Genomic DNA, 20,447 nt, shown 5'->3' on the forward strand with positions numbered 1-20,447 from the left:
GTTACATTGAACGATCTTTCTACTTTGTAATTTCCTTTTCAATTTTTGACATTTTTGTGGTATGAACTTAAACTTTTTCATATAATCACGTTTGATTTTCATTCCTTTGTGATTTAGTCCATTGATTTTATGTATATACAATGCTTCTTTCAGTTCACAAGCAAGTAAATATTTCTTTAAATATTCTGTTTTTCAACCAGCAGCTCAGCAAACATTGATTATGTCTGAGGATCATGTTTATAATATTTGTCTCTTATTTTTACATTGAACACTTTTCACATTTAACATCTGGAATGTGTTTTAGCATATGTTGTACATTGACAATATGGCTTAATTTTTTCATAGTTAATCAACTTGTTGAACAATTTTTCTTTTAGACATTGCCATGTGGCACCAATTTTATTTTTTATATGATTTTTGTAGATAATGATATCTGTTTTTGACTGTTTAGCCTATTCCAAATATATTTTTACAAATGTTTGGACTAGTAATACACTGTTTTATGTGTTACTTTAACATATGCAAGTATCTGGTGGGGCAATTCACTACAGTAGGACTTATAGAGACTACAAGTGACACAAGTTTATTAAAACTACTTTGCTCAAAAGAATAGCTGCAGACTGATCAAAAGAGGCAAGAGACGAAGAGCACTTTGACCTGGAGGGGCAGTTACGAGGACAGCACTTTGGAGTCCTTGGAACTCAGGAGAACACTCAATAGTATTCACGGTTTCCCTTATCAATGTTCTTCTTCTAAAAATGTCTTGACTCTTCTCTGTATATGTTTTTAGCCAATTTGCTTTAGAATCACAGTTTCAAGCTCCCAAAATAACCTCTTTGGATTTTGATTGGAGTTGCATTCCACCTATAAATTAATTGGAGAAGAACCGACGTCTTTATAGTAGTCATTGCTACCCGGAAGACGATATGACTTCCCATTTTTAAAAATCTTCTTTTATGTTCCCCAGTAAAATTTCATAGTTTTTTTTAATTTTAACAATTTATTGGGGCTCATACAATTCTTTTCACAGTTCATATATATACATACATCAATTGTATAAAGCACATCTGTACAGTCTTTGCCCTAATCATTTTTTTCTCTTTTCTTCTTTTACATTTTATTAGGGACTCATACAACTCTTACCACAATCCATACATATACATACATCAATTGTATAAAGCACATCCATACATTCCCTGCCCCAATCATTCTCAAGGCATTTGCTCTCCACTTAAGCCCCTTGCATCAGGTCCTCTTTTTTTTCCCCTCCTCCCTCCCCATTCCCCCCTCCCTCATATGCCCTTGGTAATTTATACATCGTTGTTTTGTCATATCTTGCCCTATCCGGAGTCTCCCTTCCCCCCTTCTCTGCTGTCCCTCTCCCAGGGAAGAGGTCACATGTGGATCCTTGTAATCAGTTCCCCCTTTCCCACCCACTCACCCTCCACTCTCCCAGCATCGTCCCTCACACCCTTGGTCCTGAAGGTATCATCCACCCTGGATTCCCTGTACCTCCAACCCTCATATGCACCAGTGTACAGCCTCTGTCCTATCCAGCCCTGCAAGGTAGAATTCGGATCATGGTAGTTGGGGGGAGGAAGCATCCAGGATCCGGGGGAAAGCTGTGTTCTTCATCGATACTACCTCACACCCTAATTAACCCATCTCCTCTCCTAAACCCCTCTATGAGGGGATCTCCATTGGTCGACACTTGGGCCTTGGGTCTCCACTCTGCACTTCCCCCTTCATTTAATATGATATATATATACATATATATACATACATATATACATATACACATATATACACATACATACACACACTTATATCTTTTTTTTTTTTTTGCATGATGCCTTATACCTGGTCCCTTGGGCACCTCGTGATCGCACTGGCCGGTGTGCTTCTTCCATGTGGGCTTTTTTGCTTCTGAGCTAGATGGCCGCTTGTTCACCTTCAAGCCTTTAAGACCCCAGACACTATCTCTTTTGATAGCCGGGCACCATCAGCTTTCTTCACCACATTTGCTTATGCACCCATTTGTCTTCAGCGATCCTATCATGGAGGTGTGCAGTCAATGATATGATTTTTTGTTCTTTGATGCCTGGTAACTGATCCCTTTGGGACCACTCGCTCACTCAGGCTGGTGTGTTCTTCCATGTGGACTTTGTTGCTTCTGAGCTAGATGGCCGCTTGTTTATCTTCAAGCCTTTAAGACCCCAGTCACTATCTCTTTTGATAGCCGGGCACCATCAGCTTTCTTCACCACATTTACTTGTTCACACATTTTGGCTCCAGCCGTTGTGTCGGGAGAGTGAGCATCATAGAGTTCCAATTTAATAAAAGAAGGTATTCATGCATTGAGGGAGTGTTTGAGTAGAGGCCCAAGGTCCTTCCGCCACCTTAATACTTGACCTATAAATATAGACACATAGATCTATTTCCCCATCCTCCTATATATATTTGCATGTACATGTCTTTGTCTAGACCTCCATGAATGCCCTTTGACTCCTAGCTCTTTCCTCCATCTCCCTTGACTTTCCTCCTGCCCTACTACCATGCTTCATCGCCACCTGGGCTAGAGTATACCTCTTCTCTAAGCAACCTTACCCTTGATCATTTCCCACCAGGCCTGCCACTCCCACTTCTCTACCATTTGGGGTCCCATGTTTTTCCCTTGTCCCTGGGTTTGTTAACACCACTTCCTTACCCCCCCTACCCCCCCACCCCAAGTCCCCCCAAAACTGTCGGTCCTGTTGTTTTTCCTCCAGATAGTTCATCCAGCCTGTCCTATTCAGACAGACCTGTGGAGTCACTAACATGCACGAAAACTAGACAGAGGAAAACAAAGCAACAGTATACAACCAGACAACAAAACAACAAAAACAAACCACTGACAAAGAACAGAATAAAACAGTTCACAAGAGAAAAGCTTGTAGTTAGTTCAGGGATCGTTTGCTGGCCCTTAGGAGCGTTTTCCAATCCAGTCTGTTGGGGCACCACGCCCTGGCCCCAAAGTCCACTTTCAACATTCCCTGGGGACCTTGCCACTCCATTCCCTTGCTGTTCCGCTGCACTCCCCCAGTGATTTGCCTCGGTGTGGTGGGATCAGGTCAGGTGCAATTCCCACACTGTGTCTCCGGTGCTGTCCCCTGTATCGCCCTTAGTCACTGAGGGGCATCATGTCTCATAGTGGGGCCAGCCATGTTGTTCTCTCTGTGGACTGGCTGCTCTACTCAGGAACATCATCATCACGGCCTGGTGGGCCAGGCTGTGCTCCACTCTCTCCTCCTGCCCCTTCATCTGCTCCCGTGTGCTCTGATCAAATATGTCCATCTCCCAGAGCTGCAGAGTCAATGTCATCCTTTGGAAAAAATTCTTTTCGGGGGAGGGGCAGGAATCCACTTAATATATGGTGCTGGGGCCAGCCTCCCAGACCTCTCCACCGGTTCCCTCCTCCACACCGGGATATTGCGTTCACACCTTGCGACACTGGGTTGAAGTCTGGTCCCACTTTCCCTGTGGAGATATAAACAATACCCTCCCCTTGGGTGGATTAATGCCCTATGACCCCACTACCCTTTTCTTCCTTGTATTTATCCTTTTGTTTTCCTTTCCCCACCTCCTCCACCATTGTCTACCATGTACATCCCTGGTTTTGGTCTGGTCTCTTCCATACTACCCCGTCTTCACCCCTAAAATGTTTGTATACAGTAGCTTTTTTCCATGTGCCACTTTTGCTTTTTTAAAAAAAAATTTTTTTAAATTCTTACCTCAGCGGACTCATGTTGTACTTGTCCTTTTGTGCCTGACTTACTTCGCTTAGCATGATTTCCTCCAGTTCTTCCCATGCCGCTATGTGCCTCATACGTTCATCACTGCTTTTTAGTGATGCGTAGTATTCCATTGTATGTATATACCACAGTTTTTTAATCCAATCGTCAGTTGATGGAAATTTGGGTTGCTTCCAACTCCTTGCAATTGTGAACTGTGCCGCAATGAACATTGGAGCACAGATGTCTGGTCTTGGTTTGTTTCTTGCCTCTTCTGGGTATATGCCCAGTAGGGGGATTGCTGGGTCATATGGTAACTCTATTTCCATCTGTTTTAGGTATCGCCAGATTGATTTCCATAGTGGCTGTACGTACTTACAGTCCCACCAGCAGTGGATGAGAGTTCCTGTCTCCCCACAGCCCCTCCAACACTTCTTGCTTTCTGATTTTTTGAATTGGGCTACCTTTGAGGGTGTCAGGTGGTACCTCATTGTTGTTTTAATTTGCATTTCTCTTATGGCTAAAGATCGGGAACATGTTCTCATATGTTTGTTGGCCATTCGGATTTCTGCCCCTGTGAAACTTCTGTTTAAGTCCTTTGTCCACCTTTCAAGTGGGCTACTGGTTTTTTTCTTTTTGGAAGCTAGCAGAGTACTGTAGATTTTAGTAATAAGGCCTTTGTCTGATGTGTCATTGCTAAAGATGTTTTCCCAGTCTGTGGACTCTCTTATTACTCTCTTGGTGAATTCTTTAGATGTACACAAGTGTTTTATCTTCAGTATATCCCATTTGTCGATTTGTGCCTCCTCTGTGTTTGTGTCCTTCCCTATTTCTGATAGCCTGTGTATTCCCTGCGCCAAAGTTCTCAAGTTGGTCCCAATTCCCTCATTGATGGCCCTAATAGTTTGGGGTAAATTTCATAGTTTTTAAATATAATTTCTGTCCATTTCTTGTTACCGTTATTCTGGTTATTTGATGTCACTCATTTTGAAGTCAATTACAATCTTATTTCTAACAATTGATCTTAATTCTTTCGGTTGCTGAAAAGAGAGCGAGAGAAGTAATGGCAATCATTGCTGGGGGGTGGGAGGCATTGAGAAGCGCATAGCGTCAAGGGAAGGGAATTACAGGGAAAGCTCAGGGAATGCGGGCTTCAGGAAAGAAGAGTGAGCTGTTGCCGGGATGATTCCATCCCTGGGCTACAGCCAAGGCAGACTCACTTGTGCAGGCTCTTTCACCATTGCTCATGACTCCTCTCTACCTGCCTCAGTATTCGGGCTTCACTCTCACATTTCCAGTCTCCAAAAGGGAGCACCTGTTGTCTGCACTGGCTCCAGAAAGGAAAGGCCTAGGCAAAGGACAGACCGCTCCCAGTAGGCTCATCTCTGCTGCCAGATGTTATGTGATGCTGAGAGGTACTACCCAAGGTGTGTACACCCCCGTCCCTGTCGACAAGGAAATAGGTCCGCTTACTGAGGAAGGGGAGAAAGGGGTTCTGGAAGACCCTGCTTCCACCAACGTCGCTGTCACCGTTAGGTGCTGCTGAGTTGGGCCGCCCACCATCAGCATTCTGTGAAATTTGCCTGCAGTGACTTTGCTCATTGCAATTCTTCCGATTCTTTTCCCTTCTGAAGGCTTTGATGGTTGTTTTTTTTTTAAGTGCTCACCCCTCTTTATTTCAATAACACAGTTTTCTCTCTTTTCCCCCCCGCTCTTTGTGTTCTTCTTGTTTCTTATCTTTCTCTAACGAACACCTTTGTTATTCCATTCACCCCATTTGTTCTTTCACCCAGGCCTTTCATCCTTCGCGTCTGTCTCCTCCCTTCCAGAGTACATTATTCTGGACATGTTATCGGGACAGACCAGCCCCAGGCGGAGGAACTCATACTTGGTAACAGTAGAACTCACTGCCATAGAGTCAATTCTGACTCATAGCGGCTCTGTATGACAGGGTAGAACTGCCCCAGTGGGCTTCCGAGACGGTAACTTTTACTGGCACAGAAAACGTGGTCTGCCTACCTTAGTGGAGCTACTGGTTTCGAACTGCGGCCTCTTGTGGTTAACTTATAACCACTAGGCCACCAGGGCTCCTTTGTAAAGTAGAAGTGCCACAGAATAAATCAGAAATTCTGAACCAAAGTTCAGAGGCAGAACTTAGTGAATCACAAAAGCAACCTTTCAAATCAATGGGAAAGGATGATCTATGCGATGGCCTTTGAGACCCGAGAAACCTTCTCACTGCCAAGGAGTCGGGGCCGACTCATAGTGACCGCATAGAATACCATCCCCTGAGAGTTTCTCAGACTGCATCGCCTTACCGCGTAGAAAACACTGCCTTTCTCCCACGGAGCGATGGACAGCTTCACACTGCGCACCCTGGGTTATAGGCCAAAATGTATCCACCAGAGCGCCTGCGCACCAAATAGACACAGGAACCAGACGGAAAAGTAAATAATTTGCATGTGCACTATATGCCTTTAAGGTTAATATAAGTTCAATCAAATACTCAACTGCAAAATAAAGGGAAACGATGCGAAAACTAGGAAAAAATCAAGAGATCTTTTTGTCTGTCTTACGATGGGAAAGTTACCTGTAGTAATGTAATAAAACTAGAAGCTATAAAGAAAAAGATTAATAAATAGGTAATAAATGTGAGCACATACACTTAAAAGCCAAGTTCTTCAAGATATAAAAATCAACAGTCAGTAACAAATGTCTAACTGGAGGGGGGCAGGGGAGGGATTTTGTAGCTCTTACTACAAGGAGGTGCAACTCCTTGTAACTCCACCCTCCTCCCCCAAAAGAACAACGCTCATAGCAACCCCATAGGACAGAGCAGGGCAGTTTATTGGGGTTTCTGAGCCTGTGAAGACAGGAACAGACAATTACCTCTTTTTCCCATGGAGGGGCCAGTGAACTCGGATGCCAATCTTGTGGTTAGTAGCCCAGTCCTCAACCCGCTATGCCACCGGGGCTCATTTTCCTAATAGAGAGAGAGCTTTTATAGATCAATGTTTAAAAATCAACACATTGTTAACATAGAAGAAATAAAACCGATCCTTAAACATATGTGAAATGCCCCATCTAATTCAGAAGAATTAGGAATATAATTTTTAAACTACCATATTCGTAAAGATAAAAGATTTGAGTAGACAGTTTACACTCCTACATTGCTAGTTGAGTGTAAATTGGCAATTTGGCACCATCTAACAGTATTAAATATGCAACCCAACAGGTCTTCTTCTGGGAATTTATCCCAGAATTTATTCACTCGTGTATGAAATGATGCATGAAATAGATTACTCATTACAGCATTGTTTGTAATACCAAAAGATTCACCAGTAGAGAATGTGCATGGTGATACATCTCTACTTTGAGACAGAGCAGCTAGGAAGATGTGGTTTTTTTTCTGTGATATGGAATGACCCCCATGACCTAATATTATTCCCCCAAAGCAAGATGCACTGCATTGTGTATGTGGTTGTTAGGTGCTGTCAAGTCAGTTCTGATTTGTAGAGCCCTCGTGTACAATAAAGCAATACTCTGTTGGGTCTTGTAGCAATCATTATGTTGGTGTAATATGCTATTTTTAGTGTAAAATTAGGAAAGGCATACAGTAAATTGTGCTAATATGTATGGACTACATCTAGGAAAATTTGCCAAAAGCATGTATGAGACTCCAGAGAAGGAGACACTGTGGCTGGGGATAAAGGTAGAAGCCAAACTCCCGGCCTTGCATTCCATGCCCCTCCAGCTCTTAGTGGACCTACAGAACTTTCCCTGCGGGTTTCCAAGAATGGACCTGTTTTGAGAGTAGAAAGCCGCATCTGTCCACCTAGGAGCAGATGGTGGATTCAAACCTTTGCTCTTGTGGTTACAGCCCAACTCATTACCACTACACCACCAAAGTTCATTGTGTATGCCTTTGTCCTTTTTGTATCATGTGAACATGTTACAGATTCTAAAGTGTAAATAAAACCAAATTTTAAAATACCATTCCCCCTTCCTCGCTGTTTGCTTGTTATTGCCATGATAAAAAAGCCCCAAGTCTGCAACCCCCAGTAGGCTTTGATTCTGAAACAAAATATTAACATAGTATAGCTTACATGTTAGACAAGTCCTAGAGAACGGGAAGTGGGACAGCTGGAAGGGAGTGCCGAAGTCACTCGGGAGGAATTGGTTTTCCATTTGGAAATCATTACCAGAATGTTTCAAATAACTAATGAGCTTGCCTTCAAGAGCTATTAACCTAAACTGTCTTCTTTAAATGTAGATTCTGATTCACTAGATCTAAGGTACAAATTATGATTCTGCTTTATTAATGGCCTCGCAGGTGCTTCTGCTGCTGCTGCTGTTGCTGCTGCTGCTGCTTGGACCACATGATGAATATCAGTGGCCGCCAGTGAGAAGGTAGAGTCACTGGTACTTTACATTCATCATTATTTCCAGGATCCTAACTTGGGTAGACCTCTGGAATTTTCCTTTGAAAAATTCTATGGTTTATCTTTTCTCAGCTAATAATTTCTATTCCTTTCTTTCACTGTTTTCCCAGAATACCTGAACTGATTGCTTAATACTTAATTATTTAAATGCTATTTCAACTTCAGTTTATTAAGAGTTGGCGCTCAGTATCATCCTAGTCAGTGCACGATGCAGCAAACAACTTCTTGCGACGCGTCGATGGGTAGGCGCTGTCTGACAGCGCCCCCTTTACCACAGAGGGAGCAGTGCCTAGCCTGTGCCCTCCTCCCAGCCTTGTTCTATTTGAGCCCGTTGTTGCAGCCACGTAGCCACCCATTTCCTCGAATGCCGTTCTCTTTCTTGTTGATCTTCTATTTTACCACGTGGTCCAATGCCTGTGCGTAGTCAATACGATACAAACACCTTCATATACTCTGCTTTCAGCCAAGATTTATGTGACATCACCAGCAATATCCCTTGTTCTGTGTCCTCTGCTGAACCTGGCCTGGATTTCTGGAAGCTCCTTGTCAATGTATGGCTGCAACCATTATTGAATGCTCGTCAGTGAAACATTCCTTGCATATGATATGAATGACTGTGTTTATAATTTGTCACGGTTACAAATATGGATCTTTTCCAGTCAGCTGGCCACATAGCCGTCTTCCAAACTTCTTGGCATAGATCCGTGAGGGCTTCCAGTGCTTTGTAGCTTGCTGAAATATTTCAAGTGGTATTCCATCAATTCCTGGTGCTGCGTTTTTGGCCAATGCCTTCAGTGCAACTTGGACTTCATCCTTCATTACCATTGGTTCTTGATCATATGCTACCTGCTGAAATAATTGAAAGGCATTGGATTGTGGGGAACATAATAAACTATGGATAGCCTTGAGAGGAATGGGAATTCCAGAACACTTCATTGTGCTCATGTGGGCTCTGTACATGGTTTTAAATCAAGAAAGGGATGTGTCAGGGTTGTATCTGCTCACCATGCTTATTCAATCTGTATTCTGAGAAAATAATCAGAGAAGCTGGTTACGTGAAGAAGAATGCAGCATCAGGATTGGAGGAAAACTTATGAACAACCTGTGACATGCAGATGACACAACCTTGTGAGGAGGACTTGAGGCACTTGATAATGACGATCAAGAATTGTAACCTTCAGGGCAGCAAGGGGAGCAAAGTACCAAAACCCAGAGGAATCCTGAAAATAGACTTCTGACTGGAGGACAGGGCTTGGCACCTCATCAGACTTGATTGGAAAACTTTCTAAAGGGTCAGCAGATAGACTTGGAACTACCCATGGTTTTGATTGTTGTTCTTTTTGCATCTATCTATGCAAGATAGGCAGGACAAAGAATCCCGAGGAGAAAACAACAGGACCAGTGGTCCTGGGGAGGATCTGGGAGAGGAGGGGGTGAAGAGGCGGAGCGTGGAGACAACAAACCCAGGGATAAGGGAACAAAAAGAGATATAAAATTAATGGTGAGGAGGATGTAAAATGCCTGGTGAGGTTTGATCAGGTGCAGTGTAGCCGAGAGAAATTACTGAGAGCGGATTGGAGGGTGAGAATGATAGTGGGATAGAAGGAAGGTGAAAGCAAGTAGAGGAAAGAACTAAGAGGCAAAAGTTATTTATAGAGGTCTAGCTATAGACATGTGTGTGTAAATATATTGTCTTATAGTGATAAGGATAGAGGTCAGTGTATGTATATTTATATGCTAAGTGTTAAGATAGCAGATGGACTTTGGGCCTCTACTCAAGGCCTCCTTAAACACAAGAACATTTTATTCTAATAACCTGGCACTCTTTGATACTCACCTTTCTGACACGGTCACCGAAGACAAAAATGTGGTGGAGAAAGTGGGTGGTGCCTGGCTATGAAAAGATACAGCATCTGGGGTCTTAAAGTTTGAAGATAAACAAGCAGCTATCTAGCAGGGAAGCAAATAAGCCCACATGAAAGAAGCACACCAGCCTGCGTGATCATGAGATTGGGTATCTGGTATCAAAAAATCCAAAATAAACAATTATGTCCATACAAATGAGGGGGATTAGGGTGGAGACTAAAAGCCCATCTATAGACAATTAGACATCCCCCCACAGTAGGTTGACAAGGAAGGGACAAACCAGCCAGGGTGCAGTATAACACCGATGAAACACATTATTCCTCTAATTCCTGAATGCTCCATCCCCCCCCATGACCATGATCCAGTTCTACCTTTCAAATCTGGCAAGTCCAGAGTACACACATTGGTACAGATAAGAGCTTTAGACACATGGAATTCAGGACAAATTACCCCCCAGGAACAGTAGTGGGAGTAGAGGTATTGTAAGGGGATGGCGGGAGATGGGGGGTGAAGAAAAGGGGAACCCTTCACAAAGTTGGATATGTAGCTCCCCAATGGGGATGAATAAAAGAAATGTAGGTGAAGGGAGAAAATGGATGGTTTTAGATATGAAATAACAACAATAATGCATAATTGATCAAGAATTCACAAGGGTGGAAGGGTTGGGGAGGGAGGGGGAAAAAGAGGAGCTGATACCAAGGACTAAAGTCGAAAGAAATGTTTTGGAAATGTTGTGCTTCATACAATGGAATGATGGATTGTACAAGTGTGCTTCATACAATTGAACGATGGATGATGATAAGGTTTGTAAGAGTCCCCCAATAAACTAATTAATTATAAAAACAGGAAGAATTGTAGCCTTTATTTCAAATCAATGTAAAGAAAACAAAAATCCTCACAAATGGAACAATAAGTAATGTGATGATAAATGGGGGGAATGTTGAAGTTGTCAAGGCTTGTGACTTGCTTGAATTCAAAATGAATGCTCATAGGAGCAGTAATCAAGAAATCTGACAGGGCATTGCATTGGGTAAATCTGCTGCACAAGACCTCTTCCTCTGAGGACTAAGGTGCGCCTGACCCATCGCCTCATATGCATGTGTAAGCTGGACACTGAATAAGGAACCAAAGAAAAATGGATGCATTTGAATTATGGTGCAGGAGAAGAATAATGAAGATACTGTGAACTGCCAAAAGAACAGACAAGCCTATCTTCGAAAAAGTACAGCCAGAATGCTCCTTAGAAGCAAAGATGATGAGACTTCATGTACTTTGGGCATGTTAGCAGGCGAGATCAGTCCCTGGAAAAGGACATCATGCTTGGTATAATAGAAATTAAAAAATCCAAACTTACTCCCATTGAGTTGATTCTGACTTGTTTCAAGCCTGTAGAACAGGGTACAACTGCTCCTGTGGGTTTCCAGTGTCACAAGTTTTTATAGGAGGAGTAGAAAGCCTCATCTTTCTCATGCAAAGCGGTTGGTAGTTTCGAACTGATGACCTTTTGGTTAGCAGCCAAATGCATAAGGTCAAGGGAAGTGAAAAAGAGGAAGACCCTTGACAAGATAGATTGACAGAGTGGCTGCAACAATGAGCTCAAACCTAAGAACAATTGGGAGGGTGGTGCAGGACTGTGTGGTATTTCATTCTGTAGAGTCTCTGTGCATTGGAACTAACTTGAAGATATCCAACGACTGCTCTTTTACCAACAATGAAATCTTTCTTCAGAGACTGGTCTTTCCTGCTAACGACCAAAGTGAGACAAAGTCTCACCATGCTGCCTTCTAAGGAGCAGTCCAACTGTATTGCTTCCAAAACAGACTTATTTGTTCTTCTTGACAGTTTATGGTATAGTCAATATTCTTCACCAGTACTATAATTCAAATGCATCAATTCTTCTAGGGGCCAGTTATCAGGGAGTTTATCGTCATAAAGAGCTATATAAAATTAGAGGACCATGTGAAAGTTACCCAAGTGGTAAAAATGAAGGAAAGAGTAGTTTCAGCTATTGAGGGTCGACTTCTAGTCAGAAAAATGTTTGCAAAGTAGATTATGTTGGAGAAAGGGTCAAAATAGGATGTTGTTTAGTTTTGAGAAAAGATGTATTGTTTTCACTTGTATCTTCTGACAATGGACTGGTGGTGAATTCAGCTACAGAAAGTACGACATGGAGATGCTTTGTGTCTTGACTAGTTTTTCTAATCAGTTCTATCAGCAAATGAAAAAAAAATTCCCCCTTCTCCTTAAGGTCTATGTATTTTGTGCTTCTTGGAAAGAAGAGGGCTGAGACTAGATGCCAGCATTCATCTTTTTAAAAACGGAGACGAGTTAACAAGTTTGTGGGAGGTATATGGACATTCAGGAAGGAAATCCCAGCCATGCAGCCGGATGTGGGTGCCGGCGTGGATACAAGTTGGTGGCATTGTTCAGGTGTCTCAGCCAAAGTCTCCGTGGCTGCGTCTGCAGCCTGTGGCATATGTCCTGGGACTAGCTCTTCGGACCTGCCTCCTGCACAGTAAGGAATCAGCGCTCTCAGGAGGATCGTTTGGCAGAGCAGGCATCCTCTTTCGCTCCTCCGCTCCGAGAGGCTGATAGGAATGTGCCTGAGATGGTGACTGCAACCATCCCCTCTTGAACAGGAGTTAGGAAAATAAGGCCACGTGGCAGGCCCTGTACCAGCGAATTACATAGCCACTCATGCCAGTGCGGACAGCAAGTGAGCTGAAAGTTCAGCACGGCTGAGTCTCTTGAGTAATCACAATGAAATCCGGCTGCCTTTATAAGAAATCGAGATCTTGAAGATTTAAAAGTGTTTAAATGAAAACGGGTCACTTTTCCAGACCAGGGCCAAGCCGTGTTTTAACTTTGGAGTTTCTGGTTACTAAGGAGACTAGTAAGTGAGAAGTAGAGATTTCAGAACTGTAGAGGTCACTATTGTTAATCCGTTTTGGGAACCTGGGTTCACACGAGATAAATGACATCCAGCAAGACTCTTTCTTTGGGCATCACACTGTTCTCTAAGTGACCTGAAACAGAAATCTAAAGCTGGCTGACACAACCTGATTATAATGCAGCGCTTGAATTGACTTGCAAGCGCCTTGTTTGGAAATGGAAAGTGTGATAGACTTTAAGCCGTCAATTTTGAAGGCACAGATGGGTCTCTCATGCCTGGGTAGTCCATCCCTGAGAGGCTGGCTTCTCTTGATGGAAGTTAGGACATTTCTCATTCGGCTGCAAAAGCAAACAGGCCTGATATTTGTCTCTTGAAGGCAACCTGGGGAAACAGGGAACATGCCTGGCTTGTTTTGTGAGGCTGCTCTGACCTATTGGGAGAAGGAATGGTGCTCTTGCGAGAGGCCTTTCAGAGGTGAAAATAGACAGTGAGGGAGAGGTAGCTAAAGGTTTGTGGACCTGTCCAGAGGTAGCTAACTCAAGTTCATATCCAGAAGAGGAGAAAAGAGTAGGGGCAGAATGCAATGGCTAACATTTAATGAGGGTCTGCTCCATGCTGGGCAATATTGGAAACACAGCGCACATATTAAGTCACCTATCTTTTCGATGGTCTTATGATGCAGGTACTATTGTACTCCTCCTTTACAGATGTGGAAACTGAAGCACAGGTAGGTTAATCAACTACACGGGTCACATCATCTAGACATGGAATTATAAGCTCCCAGACCCCTCTTCAAGGAAAGAAGTCATTACCCATCAGAGAACACAGTTGGCACACAGCTAGCTCTCAGCTCATTGAGGGTTTGCTCCTCTGCAAGGAGCCACCTGGTTTAAATCTCATCCTTCTCCAAAAGCCTGGATCTTGCCTTGGCAGAAGGCAAGGCATTAAAAGAACAAGGTCATTCAAAACATAGAGATTAAGAAGGAGGGCCCTGGGTGGGGCTGTGGGGTCAGCATTGGGCTGCTGGCTGCAAGGTCGTTGGTTCAAAAGGACATTGCTCTCTGTGGGAGAAAGATAAGGCTCTCTGCTCTGTTAGAGGGAATACGGACTCCCTCTTAAATATTAAAATCCCAGAAGCAAAAGGTTTTAGCAATCTATATGTTATTCTGGATAGTAGAATAAAACAAAATAAAAAGGCATAAAATAAACAAATACACAAGAGAAATTAGCTAGAAGGTCCAATACCTGCCTAATAGGAGTTATAGAAAAATGGCTCAGAGGAAAAAGATAAGAAAGAATTTATCAAAAAAATAGCTTATGGACTTGAATATTTCCGGAGCTTATTGACTTAAATTTCCAGATTGAGAAGACATACTGAGCCTTTTCCACACTGTGCCCAATTATAAGAAAAGGGTCACACTGATGCTGAGGTGACGTGAAATTACTTGGTATGGTTTTTCTATTCCTTCTTTGTCATTTCCACTGGGTGGAATAAAATAAAATTTCCAATGAGAACTCATATACAGCTGATAGGTAGCCTTGAGAGGCTTGGGCGCAATAGGGACGGTGGGCACCAGAAAACTGCCAAGATGATTCTGCTGTGGCCGACACTCCGATGCTGGGGATGTCTGTGAGCCAGCTGAATTATATAATTTAAGGAATGTGGAAAGGTGAAGAAATACCCATAATATTAAGTAATATCTATTTAGAAACATCAAGATGTAAGCGATTTATTAAATCATGTTTCAGAATTTCATCAACATTCCTCATATTTGCATTCTTCTAGGGTCAAAAAATAATTTTTTTGTCTTCTTAATAGGAAAAGAGAGATTAACTTAAACTTGAGGTCATTTTATATTTCAGCAAATTTAGTAGCTGTTTCCTGAATTGTTCTCTGATGTTATAACCAATGGCATGAAAATCAATTTTAAGAATCTACCACTAATTAATCTGTCTTCTGTCTGTCCCACATAGTGACTGAAAGCACATTTTTGTGAGATGTATATGCTGTTATTCTATGTCTCTTTTGTCATCTTAATGGAAATTAATCTAAATTGTTAATACCGCTCGGAATAGTCTGATAAACAGGCACAGGCACTATCATTTACAGCAAGCTTAAATTCATTTGTCAATTAATTTGAGGTCGACAGGCTTTCGTGGGTTCATGAAAGTCTAAAGCTATAACTTAAAAGCAAGAGACTAAGTTTGTACTGCATAATTTTATAGTTGAGACTTTAAACTCGGAAACAAAAAGTATCCAATAAAATGGCTCACCTCCTGTGTTTCAACCCCATCCAAAATTAATCCTACCCTTTTGGCCACATCCCTAACAATGGTGTCTTTCATGGCAATTCGACAATGTTCGCTGGGGTCCGGGAACATCCATGAGAGGACAAAAAAGAATCACCAAGGGAACCACTGTAGGAATTCCAAGCACCCTTAGGTGCTTTACAACGGCCAGCTGAAGACTTCTTGAACATGACGATTGTTATGAGAGGGGTCACTATTTTCAGAGTCAAGCTGTGACAAGTTTATGTGTGGAAAATCTTGCACTTCCAATAAACAAAGAGAGCAAAACCCAAAACCAAACCAAAAGCAAATTGCAAAACAAAGCAAAATAAAAGCCAAATTATTTATCTTCCTAATAGAAAGGATTTTTTTTCTTCATTGCATCTATGTAAGAGGTCATTCGTGTAGATAACAGCAGGGGAACTGTTGGTTAATTGTTTTCCGTTGCTCCTCAATTCCACCTGAAAGGGTTCCAGTGTGTTTAGTTCAAGTGTGTTCTCCTATTATTTTTCCTGTAGTAGGCAAATCGCTAAACATTTTCATGTGCAATCCAATTTATTATTTTTTTGGCAATCTGATTTAGTTGTATAGTTTCTGTAAATAAATGTTTTTCACGTAATACAGTAGAGAAGGTATCTATATTTATTCAGATTTCTTTGCAGTGTATTTTAGAATGACATGTTGTCTGAAAGTTCCATTTGTTTTCTCTATTGCGGGTACATTAAGGAACAGTTGTGAGCTTTAATCTTCTTGGGGGGAAAATAAACCCAGAATCGTCGGATTTTTAATGGCATAGTTTTAAGGACCAGGTACCAAAAAGAGAAGCATGGTAAAGGACCTTCTCTTAACCTGTTCTGATAAGAGGACGATTTGAAGGAAATGTTTTCCTAATGTTTATTGTTAGAAGCAAAGTTGTATTATCCCCCAGCATTATTACACTGTACGCTGAAATACTCCTGGTGTGAAGAAGCAATTACTAACAGCTAATGATTATTTTCAAATTTCTATTTTTTATGTCCCCATGTGAAGTGATGTCTATATAAAAAAAATTACGGGGGGACGGAAAGGCAGGGAAATTAGGATAGGCTATAAAGGTTGTAAAATTCCTAAATGGTGTGATTACAGGGTATGATGGCCAGTGAATGGATCCATTAGTTGTAATTGAGGCTGTCTGGGAGCCAGTTAAATGGCTGGCACAGAGGAGGTCACCTTCCAGATAGGAGCTGACCTATGTTGAGGATTAGCCTTGACAGGAACTTGAATCCTGACTTGTCTGGACAAACCATGCCAAAAAAAAAAAAAAGGTTAATGAGAATAAAGTGGTAAGCCTTAACAGTAACTGAGCGTTGCTGGCCTGGAAGAAAATGCGTAGCATGAGTAGTGATTGTCACATGAGATAACTTCATTGCCTGGGCTGTTCCCAGCTTGTGCTATGCGTTCTCCAGAGTCCCCGCAGCCTCTGTCCTCTGGGCACGCACCACTGGCTTGCACTGAAAGAAACTCCTTCCTTTGGGCTTCTAGTTGTGCTCCAACAATGGGAAACCCTGCTGGATATTGGAAGGTGGAAAATACACATGCACGCACACGCGTAAGTGAAAAAGTGTTGCTAAGAAATTACAGGTCCCTTTATAAAGGAAAAAAATCAAATGGGAAGCTATTATTTCTTGACCTATCCTCCCTCCATCTGGGTCTATACATTTCTGAAGGCAGTGTTTCCATCTCTTTACCCTTTTGCCCAAAGAATTCTGTGCTCTTTGATTTATACCCAGTCAAAATGATAAACTTGGCATCCTCGAGGATTCATTAGGTGTTTCTCTTAAATGTTCTTTAAGTTTGGGGAATAAACAGAGGTCTGAAGAGGCAAGAACAGGGCTGTAGGGTGGATGGGGTGAGGTTTCCCCACACATCCCATTCCCATGGACTGCCTTTACTACCCTGGAAGAGTGAGCCGATGCATAATAATGAAGGAAAATGTCTTGGCCCAAAGTTCCTGGTCCACTTCCCACCATTGCCATTTTCAGTATTCCAAAAACTTCCTAGTTAAGCCTTCACGATTATTATGTGTCCTTTGGGAGAACCTATCAAGATGACCCCTTTGGGATCCAACGGCCGGCATAACTTTCTGAGCTGGCCTTTGTGCCATGAATCTCATTAACTCACAGATCCCCTCAGCAGCCACTGTTTTGATAGCGCCTATTCTGGAAAGGTACCCTAACAAGAGTAAGACAAGTATAGTCCTGAGAGAACTGGCCTGCAGCCACCCAGAAATCACAGAGGTCTGTGTAGATGTGTTTTCTTTGGGAAAAACCCAGTGATGTATGGTGGTTTGGTGAGTTAAGGGTTGGGCTGACAACTGCAAGATCAGCAGTTTGAAGGCACCAGCCACTCAGTGGGAGAAAGTTGAGGCTTTCCACTCTTGTAGAGATTTACAATCTCAGAAACTCGTAGACATAGTTCTACTCCGCCCTTACAGAGTCTCTTAAGGGTCGGCATTGATTTGATGGTGGTGAGTTGTTTGTTCTTGTATGTGTAAACTGGAATCTTACTAGCAATACCTTTTGACTGTATAAAACCTTATGTTCTGAGCAGCCCAGTTTGCAGAAGGCTATTGATGATGGTGAGTCCCCAGACAGAGTAACCCTCCATTGAATTCCTTCTGATCATTAAACATGGATGTGGATAATCTTGCCCCAGGCAGAATGCATTAGAACTTGAATTACCTCCATTCCTCTCCAGGCAGCCCAAGGAGGGGCAGTCTCTTTTAGGGGATTGCCTGGGCGTGTCCCTGGTGGAGATCAACACAAATGGGGTCTCATAATCATGAGTTACCCTTTCATTCATGCTTTGTCTTGGTCAGAAGGCCCTGGACCAATCTGGTAAACTCTTATAATTAATATAGTATGTGTCTCAGTCATGGTCCTGTTGCCGCTTCTATAGTCCCACCTGTAACTGTGATGTATTGACCACCCACCAATCGTGAATTTGTGACAGTTCCCTTTGTCCTATGCCTTATTTAACTAGCATCATGACTGCGAAGCCTATGTTGCCATATGATCTTGCGCTAATGGCTTCCTTCATCCAGGTGGTGTGTTTGTGTCTTTGTACTTTTAAAGACTTAATAACATTTTACCACTCTGTCCTTAAAAAATAGTGTGGGGACTGAGGAGCCCTGGTAGCATAGTGGGTTATGTGTTGGTCTGCTAACTGAAAGGACAGCAGTTCAAAAGTACCAGCCCCTCCAAGGGAGAAAGATGAGGCTTTCTACTCCCTTAAAGAGTTACAGTTTCAGAAGCCTATAAGGACAATTCTACGCTGCCCTATAGCATCTCTGAGTCAGAATTGACTTAATGGCAGTGAGTTTGGTTTGAGTGAATGGTATGATTGTTGGCATTGAATGAATTGTACATCTAAAAACTCCATTAACTTGACACCAGAAAATAATTAATTGTTATTTAAACACTTTAAGATACCAACGGCTCAAGTAGAAAGAAAATGCTTTGAGAATGACAATGGCAACAAATGTACAAATGTGCTTGACACAAATGGATGTATGTATGGATTTTGATAAGAGTTGTATGATCTCCCCAATAAAATTTTTTGTTAATATTTTTAAATTAAAAAAATCCCTATTAGTACTATTAGTAAGTACTAACGGTATGAGACTTTGATCATATACAGGACATTCTGTTCAGAGGTATATATATATATTCTTAATCTTATTTTTATTACCCTTTTTCTCTTTTGTCATTGGGTGTACAAAGGGTCCCCACAACATATGAGGGGGTACAAAAAGACCCAAACAAACAAAAAACCAGATATTTTTCCTTCAAAGCTATATATTTAATTTTTTAAAAAACAAAACAACCCTATCACCTTCAAATTACTCTCCATTACACTTAATAGATTAGTCAAATCTACGATTCCATTCTTGAAAACATTTTTCAAACTCTTCTGTTTGGATGGTTGACAGCACCTCCCTCATTTTTTCTTCTTTTTTTTCCTCCCTCATTTTTTCATCACTTCTTCTATGTCATCAAATTGCTGTCCTTTTATGTCTCTCTTCATTCATAGAAACAAAAAGAAGTTGCACAGAGTGAGGTCAGGTGTGTAAGAGAGGCATGCTGTGGGGCAAGAGAGGCATGCTGTTTTTGCCAAAAACTGGCTCACTGAGATGCCTGCATGAGCAGGTGCATTTTCGTGGTGACAAAACCAGTCCTTTGTCTGCCACAAATCAGGCCTTTTTTTGTTGTTGTACACAATACAATCCTTTCAGAACCTCTAACTAAAAAGCTTGATTAACTGTCTGCCCTGGTAGTGTGAACTCCAAATGCACTATCCCCCTCACATTAAAAACAAAAACAAAAAAACCCACAAATGAGCATTGGCTTGATCTTTGATTTCAGTTGACCAGGTTTTTTGGGGTGAGGTCACAATGGTGTCTTCCACTGGCTTGATGTTTGTTTGGGGAGCCTTAAGAATAGCACCAGGTCTCATCACCTGGGGGGGAAAGTCTGGGTCACTTTGGAGCTGTTCTTTCAAAGCACAGCATGTTTTGACTCAGTGCTCTTTTTTGCAGGTCAGTCAGAACCAGAGGCACAAATTTCACAATGACCTTTCTCATTCCCAAACCTTCCATTAAAATTCGCCGAAGCAAGCTTCAAGATAGTCCAGATAACGTACCCATCTTTCTGATAGTCCGCTCTCGGTCTTCGAGCACAAGTGCATGAATTTTGTGGACATTTTCATCCTGTTCCGGAAGCTGGTGGAAGTCCAGAATGAGGTTTCTCATCAATCGACATTTCACCTCTTTGAAATGAGAAAAACACTGGTACACTTGAGTTTTTCCCTTAGACCTGTTCTTGTAAGCTGTGTTCAATGTCACGACAGTTCAGAGGCATTTTTCTTGAGCAGGAAACAAAATGTCACAGCTGCACACTGTTCTCTTAAACAAGCCATCATAAAAGCTGAGGTTCAAGTAAAACTGCTTTGATAAAAAAAATTACTGTGACCAGAGAGAACCTTTCCAGGGGACACCACTGAGTGCACTAACTCAGAGTGAGTTGCTTGATGCTCACCTAGTGGGAAAAATGCGTACTATGAAAGCTCCTTGGGGTGGAGGGTTTTTCCCTTTCTTGGGGTGGGGGGGGTTCCCCTTGTGTACTCCCTCTAGTTGAACCTGGGACGGTT

The sequence above is a fragment of the Tenrec ecaudatus genome, chromosome 10, assembly GCF_050624435.1.
Source record: "Tenrec ecaudatus isolate mTenEca1 chromosome 10, mTenEca1.hap1, whole genome shotgun sequence".
NCBI classification, from domain to species: domain Eukaryota; kingdom Metazoa; phylum Chordata; class Mammalia; order Afrosoricida; family Tenrecidae; genus Tenrec; species Tenrec ecaudatus.